This window comes from Mobula birostris, chromosome 9, assembly GCF_030028105.1.
Source record: "Mobula birostris isolate sMobBir1 chromosome 9, sMobBir1.hap1, whole genome shotgun sequence".
NCBI classification, from domain to species: Eukaryota; Metazoa; Chordata; class Chondrichthyes; order Myliobatiformes; family Myliobatidae; genus Mobula; species Mobula birostris.
In genome coordinates, this window is record NC_092378.1 from 22,371,908 (window position 1) to 22,393,421 (window position 21,514).

General features: G+C 36.7%; 1 protein-coding gene across 3 annotated transcripts in view; it reads right to left on the reverse strand.

Moving 5' to 3' along the window:
* Nucleotides 1-21,514, reverse strand: part of foxp2 (forkhead box P2) — a 745,656-nt gene that overhangs the window by 538,689 nt on the left and 185,453 nt on the right. For all 3 annotated transcript variants that reach the window (XM_072267606.1, XM_072267607.1, XM_072267608.1), the window contains exon 3: nt 19,992-20,076. The gene's annotated coding sequence lies outside the window, so the exon portion shown is untranslated. The remainder of the gene's footprint in view (nt 1-19,991; nt 20,077-21,514) is intronic.

The window sequence follows — 21,514 nt, forward strand, 5'->3', positions numbered from 1 at the left end:
CGGTTTAATATTGACAATATTCTTGCGGGGGGGGGGGTGTTCAAGTTCAACAGTGCGTGACAGGGAATGAGGAAAGGTGCAGCTGACTCATATCATTTTGTATCGCCAAATCATATCGTTTCCTCACGGCCCGGTAGCACATGCTTTGCGGCCCGGTGGTTGGGGACCATTGTATTATAGCACACAAGGGGGCACTGGGCATTTCGTGTGCCAGCTCTTTGAAAACCATTTACTCCTACATCTAGACTTGCTTCTCCAGAACACTATAAATTTGCTCTCCTTGTATGTTTATGCCTTTCAAAGTTCCCATGGAATCAACGTCAAAACTACTTCATGTACTGTATTCTAGATCACGACAACTGTTTATATGAAAAAAATTCTCCTCACTTCCTATTAATTCATTCATCAATTAGTTTAAATCGATGACTTCTGGTTCACTTAATAAAGGGAAAAAAATTGGCCTAATTTTTCTATCACTAAAATCTGAATATTTTTATTATGCCTTCCCTCAACTTTCTTTCCACCAAAGACAAAAGCCCTGGATCTTCAATTTCCACATATAATTAAATCCTTATAACTTACTATCACCTTGATTAAGGCTCCTCATGAACATTCTCATATTTTATGGCCCATGGAATTATAAATTAATCTTCAACTAAAGCTAAAACATTGCTTCATTCCCATCTTATCAATCTGTCCTAACACTTTAAAGGATTTGTGAATATGCATCTCAGATCCATGAACAACTTGCATGAGATCTGTGTTGTACCCAAACATGCCATGCCCCTATCTAATAGTAAAATCCTTTAGATGCTGGAAATCTGACATAGAGAAAATGCTCTAAAAAACTCCAAAAACACAGGTCAGGTAACGTCTGTGGAGAATAAAACATAAGAACATAAGAAATAGGAGCAGGAGTCGGCCATCTGGCTTGTTGAGCCTGCTCTATCATTCAATCAGATCATGGCTGATCTGGCCATGGATTCATCTCCACCTACCTGCCTTTTCCCTATAACCGTTAATTCCCCTAGTATGCAAAAACAAAGTTAACATTTCACCTTATATAATAATATACATTTTAAAATGTAAAAAAAAAGCAGAGGAAGAGCAAATGAAGAAAAAGGAAATCTGAAGAATAGGAGAGATTGAATAACAAAAATAGTGCATGTGCTGGCTGAAAAAGGTTGTTAACTGCACCTAAGTAACAAAATATATGTATGGTGAGCTATAATAGGAAGAAATTAATAGGGGTTGAATGAACCAGGAGAGAAAAAAACTATGAAATGTGTGATATACATTTGGGGAAATCTAGCTTTAGATTCCTAATCTTTCCCCTTTAGATGAATAAGCATAGCTTGCTCCTAATCATCTGTCTTGAAATTCTACTTTTGATACTTATTAATTTTTTGGCCATTCTTTGACTGCAGTCCAGATATGCTAAATTTCATGTGAGATCACTCAGGTTGGCTCTCTTTCAGTGAACAACATTTTTGTCTCTTTTTGGAACCACAATACAACTAATTCTATAATCAATATTACCCAGATATTGCCTCAGTGAGCGAGTGTGCCTACTCTATTTCATTCCCAACAGAAGTTGGTTCTTCTCCAATGGGTCAGAAATATACTGATTAAGATTGTGTTCTCAGACACACTCTAGTAATTTTCATTCCCTTTGTGTTCTAAAGCTAACTGAGGAAAAACAATTGTAATTTAAGTCCTTTATGGTTCTTACTCCATTGTTTCTAACAGGTGTATAACAGATTAATTTGCCCTTCTGGTATTTGACAGTCTTCAGCAAAAACTAAGAAATGCACTGTTCGTTTCTGTTCCTTAAATCTATCCAAATAAATTATTCTTTCAATCCCCTATTATAATGTCACTTAGAAAAAACTGATCTGCCAACCACCTCCTCTTCTCCTATTTGGGCTTCCTCTCACATGTCCTACATTGTTTTCCAGAAATATCAGATCAATATGGAGGAAAATCAGAGCGCATCATTGATTTTGGAAAATGCCTTTTATGTTGTTAAATATTCAAGGAATGATTATCAAACTGATTAACACTGAGCTATAAGAAGTTATTAGGATGGTTGCTCAGAAGGACCATCTTGAAAAGAAAGAAATGGAGTAGAGAGGCAAAACATTTTCAGTGAAAATCTGAAAAATAAAAAGATGTTGGAAATCCTCAGCAGGTCATGCCACATGAGTGGGAAGAGAACTAATGTTAATGTTTCAGGTGGAAAGGTTTTCAACAGAACTGGGAAGAATAAACAAGCTTGTTAAGATGGAGGGGCAGGGAACTAAAGCAACATAAAATAAAACAGGAGTTGTAAAATGCAGAACAAGAAAACAAGCCCAGCAGGTCGGGCTGGGAATGCCCTCCACTTTCCGAGGAAAAAAATAGGAAAAGAAAAGAAACAATCTGAGCCAAGTTTGAGGAAGGAAGGGATTCTAAAGGTTATGGGAAGTGAAACCATGGTTGTTGTTGGATGACAACATGATGGATGATTTGCAAATATTAAGAATCTCCAATCACTGTAATCTGGAAACCAAAGTGCATCAAATGAGCCGTGGTGGCCAATTTGCTGTTGTTCATTTTACCTCAATTGATAAAGGTTACAATAATTTCCACTAACTCTTAAATGAATTGAGAATGTGGAATTAGCAATGTTTAAAAAAGTCCACAAAAATTTAGAAAGGCAGACACTAGGATCTAGAATTGGTGTAAAAGCTATGAATGGCAAATGACAAAACTAACTTTACATCCTAGTAATACATGTTGAAAGAGCACCATTAGTTCCAATGGAAGAAAACTAAAAGCATTATCAGTGTGCTTTTAAATAATATTTTTAAACAAGAAAAAATATAAATAGATACTGAAAGAGAAGTGTTAGCAAACTGCTATAAGTGAGAGAAAAGAGCCAAGAGTCTACTGGAAGAGGTACAGTTGACGTTTCAGGCCGAGCCTCTTCATCAGGTCTAACTGAAGGAAGAGTTAGTAAGAGATTTGAAAGTGGGAGGGGGAGGGGGAGATCCAAAATGATAGGAGAAGACAGGAGGGGGAGGGATGGAGCCAAGAGCTGGACAGGTGATTGGCAAAAGGGATACGAGAGGATCATGGGACAGGAGGCCTAGGGAGAAAGAAAAAGGGAAGGCCAAACCCCTCTGACTATACCCCTTGCCCATCCTCTGGGTTCCCCCCTCCCCTTGTCTTTCTCCCCGGACCTCCTGTCCCATGATCCTCTCATATCCCTTTTGCCAATCACCTGTCCAGCTCTTGGCTCCATCCCTCCCCCTCCTGTCTTCTCCTATCATTTTGGATCTCCCCCTCCCCCTCCCACTTTCAAATCTCTTACTAACTCTTCCTTCAGTCAGTCCTGACGAAGGGTCTCGGCCTGAAACGTCGACTGTACCTCTTCCCGGAGATGCTGCCTGGCCTGCTGCGTTCACCAGCAACTTTGATGTGTGTTGCTTGAATTTCCAGCATCTGCAGAATTCCTGTTGTTCAAGAGTCTGCTACAGTCAGCGCAATGTAAAATGCTCCCTGTATTTCCTATGTGGCTCCAGAGGATGGTGAAAAATATAAAATTGTAAAATATGTTATTCTTATTGCTTATGACATAATGCCTAAAGCATACAGGCACAAATTTAAGAAGTTGCAGAAAACTCCCTTTGGTAGTTAAAGAGAATTAGTCATGGAGCTGGAGGATATTTAGAAATTGTAGTTAGTTGGGGAGAATGTAACAGATTATAATAGACTACAACAACTGATTTTTATGAAATCATTTCCAGATGGGTCAAATACATCACTGCTTGACAAAAAGTCCACGATCCCAAAATATTTATGTAAATGATGCAATCATTTTGAGAGCTTTGCATGAGGTGAAAAATTGTTATGCAGTTAAAAACAAGATGTCCACATTATCCATCTGATAAATATTGAACCAAACAATTAGATTCTATGGTTTCAGCTTGTGTCAAACCTGTAATTAGATGTTTTAAATAAATCAGAATGCAATAAAAACTGAACAGATTGTGGAGCACAGATTAGAAAATTGATTGATAATGTTAAAAAGGAGATGAGTGGTTCTACGCTGATTGGATGACACATGGTGAAACCTTGTTTGACTTGCAACCATACCTGCTTTAAAATCTTCAGCATACAATGGAGCGAACTGCTCAGAGGTCAGCAGGAACTATAAATTTACCTGAACCACGGTTTGATTTAAAATCCCACTTGATAATGTAATTCATTAGAGTAACAACAATAATATTGAAATTTAACATGAAATATGATGCTGAAGGTGTTCTGATTATACCTATTATCAGGGCAGAGGCCAGGAGGAGGAAAAGGAAACACAGGCTTTGTTAATTTAGCTCTGTCAGCTATCTTCTGTCAACAAAAGCACAACTTAATCAGCTAGAACAGTCAGGGACCACTGCACTTACAGGTGCATCTACAAGGAAAATTAAGTGCCTTGAAGTAGTAGCAAGTCAAATATCAAGTATCTTTTGTCACCTGATGGTCCAGAGCAATTGGGTAGTATGAGTCTAGTGAGACAAGTATTACAGCTGATCTCAGAATGAGGACGAGGATAGAAAGGTATGAAATACAAGCCTCACTACACAAGTGATACTGAAAGGGTCAACTTTAGCCAGGGAAAATGTACTTCACTATTCAAATATACCCATTACCTGTCTCTCTGCAGCATTTCATTTTTCTTCACAACCTCCCCAACTCTAACTTTCCCTCATTCAACTTCCATGTCTAAAATCAGTTCTCATGATTCCAGAGCTGCTCCCCCTCATATAAAATCACTGCATGCACTCTTACTGTTCATCATTTTGTAAATGAACCAAAGCTTCATTCTCATGGATACTGGAGAGACAGAAGCAACCATTTCAGTAGAAACGCAAACACGAGGAATTCTGCAGATGCTGGAAATTCAAGCAACACACATCAAAGTTGCTGGTGAACGCAGCAGGCCAGGCAGCATCTCTAGGAAGAGGTACAGTCGATGTTTCGGGCCGAGACACTTCGTCAGGACGGCATTTCTGTAGAAATTTCTCTCTGCCTCCATTTCACACAATCTTAGAGGCAAAATTGACTTGATCTTCACTTTGCACAATTCCATGACAAGTGAAAGAACACCTCTGATAGCATACGTGAATTTATTAACCTCACTAAAGCATCTCACAGCATTTGGGAAGAACAGTGGAATACTCCTCAAATTTGGCTACCCATAGAAATTCTTCTCCCTTTTATGTTTGGCATGATGATAGCATGCAAGTCTTGATACTAACAAACAAGTCCACAATAGAGACAACCTTACTGAAGACTGATGTCAAAGTTGCACCACTGTCCCAACATGTGCTCCAATTTACAACAGTGCAACACGTTGAAAGAAGAAAAGGTACCTGAATGTCAAAACCTCAGATCTGACACAAAGCTCTTGGTCTTTGGTACAACCATGATTCCTCCCCTCCAAAGTGATTCTGAGGCCTACATAAAAGACTTCAAGGCCCTTTAAAGTTTCAACCATAGGTTCCATAAAACTCTCTTGATTCACTAGGAGAAAGGCGTTCCAACATTAGTGTCTACTTTCAAGCCAGTGTTTCTGTGCACTGAACCGTTGCAAATACTTATCCCAGCAGTTAAGCTTGTTAACACACTCACCACAAGCCACTCAAACTAATCTAATCTCTGTCATAGGGAGAGATTCTCATGCAGAGAGAGGAAAAGATTCACGGATGTGCTGAAAGCCTCCTTGTAAATCCCAACTTACTCCTGAGTAGTATCTGGCCCTTGATCACTTCACATTGAGAAGTACTATTCCTATAGTACTGAGAACCTTAAATCCATGCATTAGAAGCACACAAAAGATTTCTGAATTTAGTAGAAGGAGCACCTCCAATATTACCCAACTACCTACACTGTACAGCACTTCCTGTCCTATATGTGGAAGGGTCAGAGCTTCTTAAACTAGCCAAAATGGGTAATTTTGAATCCAAAACAAAGTAAAAATGAATCATTGCTCATTCTAGATAAGGCACTATATATAGAGAACTATAAGATATAGGAGCACAATTAGGCCATTCGGTCCATCAGGTCTGCTCCGTCATTCCATAATGGCCGATTTATTATCTCTCTCAACCCCTTTCTTCTGACTTCTCCCCGTAACCTTCGACACCCAGACTAACGAAGAAACTATCAATCCCTACTTTAAATATACTCAATAACTTGGCCTCCACAACTGTCCATGGCAATGAATTCCATAGATTCACCACCTTCTGGCTAAAGAAATTCTGTCTCATCTAAGTTTTAAATGGACATACCTTAGTAACAGCAACTACACCCATTTCTGCTCCCCAACACTCTCAGATTTCTGGCATACTGCTGGTGTCATCCACAGTGAAAAGTGATGCGAAATACTTAAGGTCCTCTGCCATTTCTTTGTCCCCCATTACTACTACCCCAGTGTCTTTTTCAAGCAGTCCAATATCTACTCTCACCTCTCTTTTATTAATTTATGTATCTGTAGAAACCTTTTGTATCCTCTTTGATATTATTGACTAGCTTAGCTTCATATTTCATCTCTTCTCTCCTTATAGATATTTTAGTTGCCTTCTGTTGGTTTTAAAAGCTTCCCAAACCTGTAAACTTCCCATTAATTTTTGCTATATTATATGCCCTTTCTTGCTTTCATGCTGTCTTTGACTTCCCTTGTCAACCATGATTGCCTAATCCTTTCCTTGACTTCCCTGTATCTATCCTGCACCTTCCGAATTTCCCCTAGAAACTCCAGCCATTGCTATTCTGTCGTCATCCCTGCTAATCAATTTCAGCCAGCTCCTCTCTCATGCCTTTGTAATTCCTTTTGCACTACTGTAATACTGATATATCTGACTTTATCTTCTCCCTCTCAAACTGCAGGGTGAATTCTATCATGTTATGATCACTGGTTCCTTTACCATAAGCTCCCAAATTAAATCTAGCTCATTACACAACACCCAATCCAGAATAGCCTTTCTCATAGTGGGTTCAACCACAAGTTGCTCCAAAAAGCCATCTAAGGGCATTATATATCCCCTCGCTTGGGATCCAGCACCAACTGGATTTTCCAAATCTACCTGCCTATCCACATCGCCCATGACTATTGTAACATTGTCTTTATTACATGCCTTTTCTATTTCCTGTTGAACTATATATCCTACACCTTGGCTACTGTTTGGAAGCCTATATATAACTCCCATCAGGGTCTTTTTACCCTTGCAGTTTCTAAGTTTACCCACAAGGATTCTACATTTACCAATCCTACAAAACCTCTTTCTGAGTATTTGATTTAATTTTTTACCATAAGAACTACCGCCTCCCTTCTGTTCTTTCAATGCAAGGGGTATCTTTGGATGTTAAGCTCCCAACTCTGATTTTCTTTCAACCACAACTCAGTGACGTCCACATCATACCTGCCAATCTCTAACTGCACTACAATATCATTTACCTTATTCCATATACCTCATGCATTCAAATATAACATCTTCAGTCCTGTATTTATCACACTTTTTGATTTTGTCCCCATGTTACACTTCAACTCATCCCACTGACTGCAAATTTGCCCTATCATCTGCCTGTCTTTCCTCACAGTCTCATTACACACTGCATCAACTTGTATACCAACTGCCCCATTCTATGTCCTACCACTCTGGTTCCTAACCACCACTTCCAACTTAGCTTAAATCCTCCCCAACAGCACTAGCAAACCTGCCTGCAAGGATATTCATCGCTCTCAGTTTCAGGTTTTACCCATCCTTTTTGTACAAGCCATACTTTCCCCAGAAGAGATCCCAATGATCCAGAAATCTGAAGTAGTGCCCCTTTCTTCAGCTACTCATTCATCTGTACTATCATCCTATTTGTGCCCTGACTAGCATGTTGTACTGAGAGTAATCCATAAATTACTACCTTGAACGACCTGTTCTTCATCCTCTTCCCGAACTCCATATATTTACAATGGAGAACCTCTTCCCCCTTTCTACCTATTGTTATTGGCACCAATGTGCACCACAACATCTAGCTGCCTACCCTCTCTTTTAAGAATCTTCTGCAGTCACTCTGAGATATTCTGGACCCTAACACCTGGGAGGCAACACACCATCCTGCCCTTTCTTTCTTGGCCATGGAATCTGCTGTCTGTCCCCCCGACTATCGAGTTTCCTACCACTGTTGTTCTGCCTGGCTTTACAGTTCCCTGCTGAGCCTCAACACTGGCAACATTGACCTGGCTGCTGCTGCTGCGTCCTGATAGATCATTCCCCCAATCAGTATCCAAAGGTGTCTACTTGTTGCTGATGAAACAGAAAAGGAGAAACAGACTGAAGTTTGCTCCATTGATTATTTCACCAACTTGAACATTTTCAGGATCATTCTCTTCAGAATCAGAATCAGCTTTATCAGCACTGACTTCAAAGATGTGAAAACTACTGCTTCACAGCGGTTCAGACATAAAGCTACTATAAATTACAAAAGTAAATAAAATGTGCAATAAGAAAGCAAGGTAGTGTTCATGGGTTCACGGACTGTACAGAAATCAGACTGTGAAGGGGAGGAAGCTGTTTCTGAATCATTGAGTGTGTTTCTTCAGGTTCCCATGCCTCCTCCACAATGATAGTAATGAGAAGAGGTCATGTCCCGGACAGTGAGGGTTCTTAGTGATGGATACCGTCTTCTTGAGGACTGCCTCTTTAAGATGTCCTTGATGATGGGAAGCATTATGTCCATAATAGAGTCTCCAACCTTCTGCCACTTCTCGTTATCATGAGCATTGGAACTTTCATACCAGGCTCTAATGCAACGAGTCAGATTGCTCTCTGCTGTGCATCTCTAGAAACTCGTAAAAAATCTTTGATGACATATCAAAACCCTTCAAACTCCTAACAAAACAGAGCTGGTGATGTGCCTTCTTCATGACAACATCAATATGTTTCTCGATTTCTTTTAAATCCATCTTTAAAATGATGGAGTAGATATTACTTTCCCAGGAGGGCCAGGAAATGGACATGGAAATCTGTCATTTACACCCAACCCATCAGGAACGTATCTGCTGTCATAATGGTGGGTTACATGTGGTATGTCTCGGAGAGACAACATACTTCCTAATCTTTAAGTCAGCCACTCCCATTTCAACTAAAATCCTAGAGCCTGGATTGAATTTAACAGCTGCCTTCTAGGCCTACAAAATAACCCCCACCCTCTGCCAGCCACGAGAGGCCTTCCAAAACCCAATTTGACCCGGCAGCTGATTTAGAATGGGAACCTGCCAGTTTCCTGCTCTCCCATTAATTGTGAAGCTGCAGCATGATTCACTTGACAGTCTCAGCTCATGCTGGCTGCACCTCACACTATATATTCACTTTGGATGGAAATCAAATTTCCCCTCCTTTTTTCTGAAAGTTCTTCCAAATATCCCTATTGTTTCTTGAAAAGTCCAGCAATATAAATGAAAGTAACTTAAAATAACAGACTTTATAGTTGGTTAAACTATGTATGATTGAAAAGCAATACTGAATTTCCTGTCCTGTTGAAGTGTTGAAGTGTAAGATTCTGCTCATTTTAATTTTGTTTAACACTTTATTCAGTTTTTAGAATGCTCTTTATTTAGAATATGAACAGTATTTTCCCAATAAGATGACATTTGCCACCAACTTCATTTTCTGGTAAAGCACATAACCCACAAATCCCCTGCAGTCATAAATCCATTTATTATAGTCTTGAATATGATGGATGACTCAACAACTAGAGGGCAGTGTTGTAAATAATTCCAAATTTTTATGATCCTCAAAGAAGAAAATCCCCTTCCATCTCAATGTTAAATTGGTAATCCTTTATTTTAAGATTATGCCCCCCAGCACCAGGGAAACATCCGACAAGCTTTCTGAGAATCTCGTTCAATACACGAACCAGTATTTCTTCTGAACTCCAGAATTCACAAGCTATTCTATTTGCTTTTCAGACCTGTGCTTTTGTTTCAAAGAGCTGTTGGGTACTTTCTCATCAGTTGACTTCCTACATTAGATGTTCTATATTCTTCCCTACTGAAACCTGTGCATTTCCTTATACCTCTTAGGAAATGACTCAAAATGTGAGGAAAATTACCTGTAGTTTTAAACATAAGTAACAACAATGAAAAGTTTAGTTTTGTCTTTTGTCTTTCCTTCTGTGGAGCTCTCTACCAGAGAAAGCTGTTCAAACGAATCACTAAATACACTTAATAGGGAGGAATACTTCCTTGGGCTAAAGGAATAAAGAGGTAAAAGAAAAATACAAGAAGGTACTAAACTTGAATGATCGGCGATCATACTGAATAGCAGAACAAGCTTGAAGGGCCAAGTAACCCACTCCTGTTCACATTTTCTACTTTTCTATTAACTTGGCTCTGCTTAGATTAAGAAAGAGGATGTTTGTGGAGCTTTGACTTTCTCATAGCTTTTAAACTGTGCACAACCATTCACAAATTGAAGTAACAGAAATGCAGATTTGATCTACTTGCAAACTTTGGAGAATCATGCAGTCAATATTTGGTATGCATGCTAGAATGTGTGGACTCTCATTTCAGGTATACATGTTACTGCTCCTACTCTTCCACGTGAAACAGGTTTTATGACCCGACTTGATAGTAATCTTAGAGTAAAGGATTTAGTACACCATGTTAGAAATTGCAATAGCTTACAATTGTTATATAGGCTCATGACATGTAATGAAACATTTTCATTTTATAGATCTATCCTGTACTTAATTTGCTCAGTATTGGCATGGAGATAGCTTCACACAACGCAACAGTTAACACCTTTAACGTGAGGAAGGAGCAAAATCTCCAAAAAGAGCAGGTAATCATTTCTGAGTAAATGTAGCTGTGATGAGCAGACTGGTGCAAACAAAGTTAGTTTTTTTTTCTTTTACACTGATTCTCAGACCAAATACCACAAAGCTGTTCTGGTAACTGTGTCCTTCAGGACTGAGTCACTTCAATCAGTTATGTTCTAATGGGTCTCTCTTGATAATAAATAAAGTGGCAAATCCAACATATTTTCTGTGGGTCTGTTACCCTCAGTACTTGTTCAACACCAAGCATTGATACATTTGTTGAAGGTGGGCAGAAGGTAGGGTGTAATTGGCATTTGATTTCCCTGCCCAGTTTTGATATGTGTCCTCCTGGCATCTACCACCAATGTTGAAGATTCCCACTGCATTTGCTCAAAAATGTGCACTATTGTCCCACCACTGTAATTGGATTTATTCTGCTAGGTGAATAGCTAAGGCAGAAATTTAGGCACTGGCTAAATTCAAAACATCTTTCATTGCTACCTATTACACACTATTAGGATTTTTTTAAATAATTTCCTTCAACAAAAAAGAAAATAAAGCATATTGTATTATAAATTCCAAAAATAATCTGTCAGTGATACAACAAAGCAAAATTATTCCCAATAGGCATTTTTTTTTGCACAGATGAATATAGCGTTTGCTTTAAAAGATTTTTTTCAATGAAAAGATGTTGAATCTACTTGGTAACTCTGCTAGAGTACATCACAAACACAAGAATATCCTGATGAAGGGTCATGGCCCAAAACATCAACTGTTTATTTCTTTCACAGATGCTGCCTGATCTGCTGAGGCCCTCCAGCATTTTGTATGTGTTGCCTTGCCACTGTACATAGTGTATTTTAGATGGTGCCCTGAATTGTTTCAGTGCTTTGCTTCCCCACTCCTTTCTATTTCAAAGAATTCTCTTATGAAAACTTATTTTATTCACTTTATCTTCAATAAAATGGTTCAGTGAGCATTAGTAACATTGAGACACAAGTTTCAATCAGTCCTCTGGCAAGTATGTCAATCAATATTAGCCCCTCTGTGCTCAGAGTTAGAGTTAGATAGAGCAACTATGAATGACTAAACAGGTCTCCTAGAAGCAGAATTTCCCCATAATAGACAATGCTTGTACAATAAATACAGATGTTTAATGTAAAGCCCCATCAGCTATTCAGGGATGCTGATCATGGAAGGAAAAGATATTAGACTCAAAGTTGATTTTACATGACAAGTATGACAGAAATCACCTGGCTCTCAACAAAACTTGAAACGCTAAACATTTTATTATCAGTAACAAGCTGTGCATGGACACTGAAGCAAAAAGATTCATTCACAAAATACTATCATAAATATGTCATGAATAAAAGGAAGATTAAAATATATAATAATTTGATAGCTAACCCTTACAATAACATGTAATATTTGAAATGACTGTAATAAAGTGCATATTTTTAGAAGACTGAATTGAAACTAGACAAGCAAATCATTAACATGCACAAAACATTATATGATGTCAGAATACAAAATTGCTCCTCACTGTGAGCACAATGAAAACATCAATCGTTTTACGAATGTAAATATCAATTTACATGCAATTTTACAATGTTTATGTACAGCCATTATCATCATGTTGCAGTGCTGTGGAATAATGGCCTTAAACATAGACTGCATACTTGTTTTGTATTATCTTCAAATAACAGGCAAAGTACCTTCGCGAACACTGATTCACACACCTGACCAGCTTAGGTATGGCAATATTAAGTGATGCTAGACTTCCGTTGAGTGATTATGAATAACTGTAAATTCTACATCAATGTGTAACTAGGTTATGTTTGTCCTGCATACAGATTTCTCATTTTATTTGATATAGCATCACATTTCCAAAGGATTTCTGGACCACTGGGTAACTTGCCTGAATATACACTTCAATACTTCCCATATTAAAATAATTTGGAAAATTGAATTCATGAAATAATATTTTAAAAACTGTATCTATAACAAAGAGCAAAACTATGTCACATGTATTATGCAGACAGTTTCAATTAATTATATTCATAATGCAGTTATATCCTTTGTATAACAAGTCATATGCTTTATTTTGCCAGTGAATCTGAAATGTGGTATTGGTGTCAAAACTAGTAGAAAACAAGTTGCATTTACTCTTTTCATACAACTATTGTAAATTTTCAGCAAAATTTGGAAAAAGAAGCTACTAGGCACAAAGCAATAGCATTCCTGTGGACAAAATGTAAGCAGTTTTTCCAAGTTTTAAGAGTAGGAAAATTCAGATTGTTAAAAGTCATTTGTGACTTGAAATGTGACATACAAGACTGCAATAACTTTACAATTTTAATCATTCAAGAAAATAATCCGTTATTCCGAAAGAGCCCTGAATAAAAAAGTGAAACAATAATCAAGGAAATAGTGGCATGGAATTATTAAAAATCTATTAAACAGAAGCCATCAAGCCCATACAAACCAAAATAAGAACAATTCAGAGTCTCAAATCTTGCAGACTACAACAAACCAAGTGAAATTCCAGGTAAGTTTTAAATGCTTTGAAGTTCCTACCTCAATAACTTCAGCTCACTGTAAGTTCTGGATCTCCACCAACCTTTCGATGAAAAGAATCACTAAAGCACTTGTAAGTCATTCCATTTTTGCTTCTTGCCACCGTCAGATTTGAACCCTACTTGTCAGTTTGCCTTGACTTTTATTTTTCTGACTACTAACCCATGTTGAACCTTATCAATGCCTTGCTAAAATGCATGCAATGCTAATAGTTTACCCTCAAAAATTCAATCATTCATTATACATTTTCTGCCCTTAATTAATCCATGTTGATCTTACTTGAATATTGTGTGTCTTTTTATAAATCATGTATAAACCCTCATAATGCTTTCCAGTGATTTTCCAATAACTGCTTGGGCTGAATGTCCTTCAGTTGTTTAGCATGTCCCTTTTGCTCCTCTTAAACAATAATGCATTTTTAGCAGACTTCAAACCATCAACACACATGTGCAGGCAGAGACCTTTAATAAAAATGATAGTCAGAGCCTCTGTTATTTCTTAAACCCTAGGATACATTTCATCTAGACTCTGTGACATATTCACTTTAAAGCTGTTAAACTTTGATAATGCTTCTCTCTATATTCTTATTATAATTAATACATAACATTCTTCTTCTGTAACTACGTACAAGGTATTCATCTAGAACCACATCACGCATGTTTGATTTGCTTTCTAATAGACACCATCCTTTTTATTATGTTCCTATATGTAAATATCTTCGGATTTTCCTTCATTTTATTTGCCAATATTTTCATTATGTTTTGTAGCTCCGGGAACTAATTGAAGGAAAAACATGGGAGCCGGGATTTCTGTCTACATTGTTTTTCTTGTTTAAGTGAGATGCTCATTTATGACATGGTGTAATAATGTATGCCATTCATGTGCTTCTTACATATAATCCATAATGAATTATGCAAAAAAAATCAAACAATATATATTTATAATATTACTCAAATATTAAATACACCTCAATTTTTCTTATTTCCCTTTTAATTTTGTTCCTTTGAATCAACTTTCTGAGATAAGCATCCACTTCTGTATTATGCAAATATGTACAGTATGTCTTTCAACATGCTGATGGACCAGTTCTGGAAATCTCACTCCTTATTTTTTTACTGACAATATACTTGCTCTAATGATAAGGCTACTTATTTAACTGGCTTCATAACACTGCATATTCCAACACTGTAACTCACAACAACACAGATGAACCTTTTTTAAAAGGTAATACTTGGTGTATTTCTGTACATTTGTGCTCTTCTGCTGCTGTAACCCATCCACTTTAAGGTTCAATGTATTGTGCATTCAGATATTCTTTTCTGCACACCACTGTTGTAATGAGTAGTTACTTCATTTACTGTTGCCTTTATGACAGCCTGAACCATTGTCCTCCGACCTCTCTCATTAACAAGACAATTTTGCCCACAGACTGCCGCTCACTGGATTTTTTTTTTGTTTTGTTTCTCGCACCAGTCTCTGTAAACTCCAAAGACTACCGTGTGTGAAAATCCCAGGAGATCAGCAGTTTCTGAGATCTTCCAACGACCCCATCTGGCACCAACAATCATTTCATGGACAAAGTCACTTAGATTACAATTCTTCTCCATTCTGGTGTTTGGTCTGAGCAACTGAGCCTCTTGACCATGTCTGCCTGCTTTTATGCACTGAGTAGTGCCACATAATTGGTTGACTAGATATTTGCATTAACAAGCAGGTGTACAGGTTTACCTAATAAAGTGGCTACTGAATGTAAAGTAAGAAGAAAAACATAATTTGAAAGAGGCAAGCTTATCTAGGAGTAAGATGTTAGTTACTTATGAAACCAAGGATGGGATAATGAGACTGTACGATTTTGAGAGAGAGGACTCAGTGAATGGAAAATTGCTCAGTGAAATGGGTGGTTCCAGTGAAAAAGAAGGAGCAAGCATTCTTGCAGGGAGAAATAATTTGTATGTCCTCAACTCCATGGACAAGTGTGCTCAAAATGATTCTAACATTAATATCAACCTCAAAGGGGTCCACTTTTGGCTCAAGTTAAGGATTTTCAATACAATTTGATGGCTGAAACATGTGAACACAACAATTCAAAACATACCTATTTTATATGGAAGCATCACCTTTAGGTACAATGTCTGTGCAATGTAGCACTTTCTCCTAAAGTCACAAGTAAACTCTTGCTCCAGACAAACAACTCCCCTCTCAAAATTGGAAATTCTTGGTTGTGTCCTCGTCAATATTAGGAGCCTTACCACCCAATTATGTATCGTGCAAAATTCACATGAGCCTCAAGATAATTAAACCACTCATGATTCACCAGAAAACTCCCATTTGTTTCAAATATCTTAGCTTCAAGCATTCAAAAAGGCTCTCAACCTTCTCCTGGATTGTCAGGAGGCCAATCAGCATAAAGTGTTGATTTAAATTCTCTATCTATGGTGTCAATATCTTTTTTTCCTTTTCTCTAGATACTGCAGATTGCTGCTTCATAATCACAGTAGATCTTATTGGAACTGAGTCTTTCACATGGTCTTTAATCTATTCTTTACTCTTCATTATGGTGTTCACTGTGCATGTGGTAAATCCAGAACATATAAATGCTTGTTACCATATTGTGCTGTTACATAAAGCATGATGACACAGAATTACCTTCCACTTCTGGTCATGATTGTGGAGTACAGGTAAATGCTGCTTCAACTTTGCGTGTATCTACATATGTGGCAGACACAAGAGACTGCCATTCAAAAAGATAGCTCTAGCCCCTATACGAGGGGTGATTGATAAGTTCATGGCCTAAGGTACAAGAAGATGAGTTATACAGCTCTCGTTATATGCAGATGCAGTTCAACTCTTTGAGTGGTAATGCAGAAAGTTTGAAGTTAATAACTCATCTCCTTCTACCTTAGGCCACAAACTTATCAATCACCCTTGCTGTGGACCACTTCTACAAAGAAGGGATCTGTATGCTCTACAACCGCTGAACTAAGTGTGTAAATGTAGGAAAAATAAATGTGCTAGGTTTTCTAAACTTGACTCCTTCTACCTTAGGCCAAGAACTTATCAATGACCCCTCGTATATGTGTCCTCAAGTAGGTCTTATCTAGGAAATTGTATCTGCATAGATCTGATCTTTTTAAATGTAAACTTTGTATAACTCGAGTATTACATAATCCTAGGAATGTTTGTATGGATGAAGCATGTAAATTTACAAATAAATAAGGTTAAAAATATTAAGTCATATTGTTATATAGTGTCATATTAAACTTATGTAATTTCCTTTAATATTTAACATGATTACAGTCACTTAATAACTTGCTAACTCTGACTTAAGCAATGAACGACATTTGATGACACACAAGCCCATAATATATAACATACAAGTATACATTTTAATATATCTCAAAATCAAATGAATGGCCTTTTTTAAATTATCCAGATATTAGTTGCAAAATAGAGTTTACAAATGTCACAGGTTCTGCCTTATATTCTTTTTACAAATATTTGAAGGATTCACTTGTCGTAAAATTCTTTACTGTTAAAACATGCATTAATATCCTCCTATCATTAGAAGAATTTTAATTTCTGAAAATGATTGCATCTGGTTTCATTAATCTCTCAATGTTTTTACTTGAAACGTTCATATGCATAGCAAAATATTTAAAAAGATAATGATGCATTCTTTTAAAAGTAGACAATAATTGAAACAAGTACAGTAGAATTTCATTTGGATCACTACTCACTGCAAAGCTTAGAAAATTAAACAAGATTATGTCATAATTTTGTTGACAAAAATCAGTCAGATATCAGAACCAAAAGAAGGAAAGGCGAAAACAATAAAACCTTTCCTTGACTCAAGCTCAGAATTGTAGATTTCCAGCGTGGAATAAGATTGCACTTCTCCATGCATATCATAGTTCAGAATTTTAAAATTAAAATTATTAAAAAAGTTTCTTACATAATTTTAAAATGTAGCAATGTATATGTTAAGACATTCTTTAAACAAACAGAGGTAGAATCTTGACTTCGATAATAGAAAATAAGCCAACAATTTTATATCTGTGATTTGAAACAAATTCCTCAACTCCATATACCTGGTGACCTAGATACTGCTGTACAGGCATGCATCTCGAAGGCAGGAGATTTTCCAAAAAAATTTTAGAAAGATATCTTTTGTTCAGCACTGCCAGATGGCCTCAAAAATATTAGTATAATGTAGAAGGAACCCATTTTTATTTGCTGAACTATGCACCTGTAATCAGCTATGCTTTGCTAAAAGCTACAGTATTGGTACATATTAAGAACATGCATATTAGGAACAGCTGCAAGGGCCCCAGATGATATCTGTGCCGCGTCTGCACTTATACACCATGGTGCTCTGGTTTCCTACAAATGCTCCAGTTCCCTCTCACATTGCAAAGACATGCTGACAGGTTAGTTGTCTGCTGGAAATTACCCCTTAATGTAGGTTAGTGGCAAAATGAATCAAAGGGAATTGATGGGAGAGAATATATCATGAGCGCACTGGGAAATAAGGAGAAGGAAAATTGGACTAACGAGATTGCTCCGCTGGACCCAACAAGGACCCATTGGATCTCCTTCTACTGAGCAATATTTTTTTACGTTCAGTTACACTATGATGCAAACTTAAGGAATACATTAAAAACATAATTTCCATTATTTACATCTGCTTTCCAGCATGCTACTAGTTGCCTATAGAAGATGTAAAAATGGGCACGGAAAATGTCAGGATTTGTCACCAATGTATTTTTTCACTGCTTTTGCCCAAGCAATTTTACCAGAAGAATATTTGGGGTGAAGTGTGAGGAATTCTGGATTCTGCATATGGACACATTTAAAATGGTGTCATGTCACATCTCTCCCTAAGAACCACATTGCATTGCTTTGCAGTCCAGCTGCAGCTTAATTTTAAATGCTGATGATTTTCAAATCTTGCCACCACCCTACCATTTGCCACCATCATTAATCTGAATAGCCTGTTCCTGCATTGAAGGTTTTGTGAAGAATGTCTTCAAGTCTTCTCAAAAGTAGACAATAAAACCAAAGTAGTTCAGACATTGAACAGTGGCATATAGAAATGACAATATACCAATTACACGATTAAATGCATGATTGGTTTGAACTTTTTGACAGGAGGAGTCAAAAAGTGAAACATAAGATAAGCATTTTGTGACAAAAACATGAAAAACTACAGTATTTTCGTTGATAGAACAAAAATTATTTCATTGAGCAAGAGACCCAAGGCACATCCAATAATTTCTTGATGTCTGACTGTCCCCTAACAGAGACAAAAACAAAACACCTGACTGTTACCTACATAGTTATGATGTATGACATTAAAAAAAACCTGAGTGAGACAAAATACTTTTCTAGAAATAAGAGAAATAAGATATCATATTTTATATTAATATATTTGTATTATTCCAAATATTACACTGGCATCCCATAGCAGGAATTATACCAATAAATGACTGCACCAAAATGATACCGAAGCTGTAATGTTTAATGTTCCCATTAATTTAAAAGGCAGCACAAAGCATCATTGATCATGAAAATTATGAATATACAAATTATAATGATATTGCTACAGTAAAATACCTTTGCAGAAATGATGTAGCATAAAGGAATTTCTTTTTTGAGTTTAAAACTGAGATGAGATCAAATGTAAAAATATGTGGTAATTTATGTTAATTAGTAGATCATCTATAAAGAACAGTGGATACTTATAATTAAAAATGAATATATTTTGAATGTGTTGTGTATACATTTTAATAGCACATATTTCAATATATTTGTTTGGACATTAGTAAGAGCAATAATAAAATTTAAAAACAAACTAAAGAATTAATATCAATTCAGAGCCATTATGGATGGAACACAGAAAATATTAACTACTCAACAAGGAAGAAATCAATTACAAATGCAAGAAGTGTACTTAACGTAAAAACTCATAATTTAAAAGAAGCATTTTCTTTATGCTCCCCTATCTTAGGACAAGTACTCATTGTCAGTTAAGTTGGGACAGAGCGAAGTAAAATTTCCCAACCGTCATCACAATTGCAATATGGTATTATTCAACAAGCATTGTTTTGTAAACTTATTTAGAACTGATTTTTGAAACATCAACATTTTTACTTTTCCTGAGTGGTTAGCATAAATGAGAGAAAATTCAGAAAGACATATGAAAGCTGAAAATTGTTATGACACAACTCATTTCAAATGTCAGTTTTTGATAAGTGTTATGCTACACAAATACCATATTGTTGCTGCAAAACTGTCACATTAATTCCAGTTGTCATTTTAGACAACATAAAAGCACTGGCTGTCATCCAACAGAAACTATGGAGAAAGGAAGCAACTACCGTACTGTTCATTTTGAAAACACAAGGGTAGGCTAACAATTCAAACCTGGAAACAATTACTTCATGTCAATTCATGCTAAAATATTTTAAATAATAGTTCTGCATTACAAATAGGAAGAAACAATTATCCATTTTGTTACATTCTCTAAATAAAAGTCCAACAGAATAGTTACTTACCTAAAAATCTAAGAGCCTCTTGATCAAGTTTTCTTCCATTCAGCTCTTTACAACTAATGAATCAACAGACACATGTTCTAGCTCTCTGTAAAACAATGTTGAGATCAGATTTACTTCAAAATTTACAAGTACCAAGTAAAAACCATGTTTGATAGATATAGACTAAAGTTTGCTGAGGTTCTAATAGAGGTATATTCCAAAATGCAACTTGTTGACCGTAATAAAAAAGTAATTGTCCACTGTAAATCATAGCACACAAGTGGAGAGTTTATTTAATTTCATAAGCACTAAACAACATTATATTTCCAGAAAGTATCTCATTTATTGGTATAATTCCTGCTAAGGGATGCCAGTGTAATATTTGGAATAATATAAATAAATAGATTAATATAAGGTCACTTGGCACAGACAATTAAGAGCAAGAGGGCAACTAGGGAAAGAGTGGGGCCCATTAAGAATAAAAGATGCATTTTGTCCATGAAGCCACTGATGAGATAAGTATCTTAAATGAATATTTCTGACCTATTTTAAGTAAGATGGACTTTAACTTTGGATAATTAAAGGAGGGTAAGAATAGACATGCTATTTTTTAAATAGAGGCATTCAAAGTCATAACAGAATTCAATATGGATAAATTTCCAGGGTCGGAGATGTACGTCAGACTTGTTAGGGAGATATGGAAGGAGTTGGGGAGCCCCGGCAGAGTTGTTTCAATCTTCGCTGCCCACATGTGAGATGCCAAATGACTGAATGACAAGAAATATGGCATCTTTATTCAAGGAAGCAGCAGGGATAAGCCAGGCTGGCAAGTCACAGTTAATGGTAGGCAAATAATTGGAAAAAAATTCTTAGAAGTAATCTACACTTGGAAAAGCAGGGATGAATCAAAGACGGAAGTAAGATTTGTTTGGTTGAGATGCTGAGCAATGATATTTGGAATACAATTCTGATGTGAAAAGTGATATACTTTTGGGAAGACTAATTCAGGGCGCGCATGAATGTTAGGATTCGATGGTCAAATGAAGAACGGTGGGACTGTGGTTTCTAAGTCCAAAAATCCCTGATAGTGGTAGAACGGTTTGATAATGTCATGAAGATAAACAGGATACTTAAATTCAATAGCCAGAGCATAGAATACAAGAGCAGAGAGGCAACAGCAAAACTTTATAAGACACTGGTTAGAACTCATTTGGAGTTAACGCCATACTAAAAAAAAATGACAAGGTGATGCTAGAGAGGTTGTAGGGAGATTCACTGGGATGATACTCCAATTATGAAGAAAGACTGGACAGAGTGGATTTGTTTTGCTTGAAGCAGAGGAGGCTGAAGCGATACCTTACAGTGTATATATAAAGTTACAGGTTGCATGGGAATGGTAAATAATAGATAATTTTTCCCATGGCTCTGTATCTAAAACTAGAATGCATAGCTTATTGGTAAGAGCCAAATGTTTAGGTAAGGGAAGTTAAGGATCAATTTTCTCACCCAGAGGGTAGTTAAAATCTGGATTGCACTGCTTACGT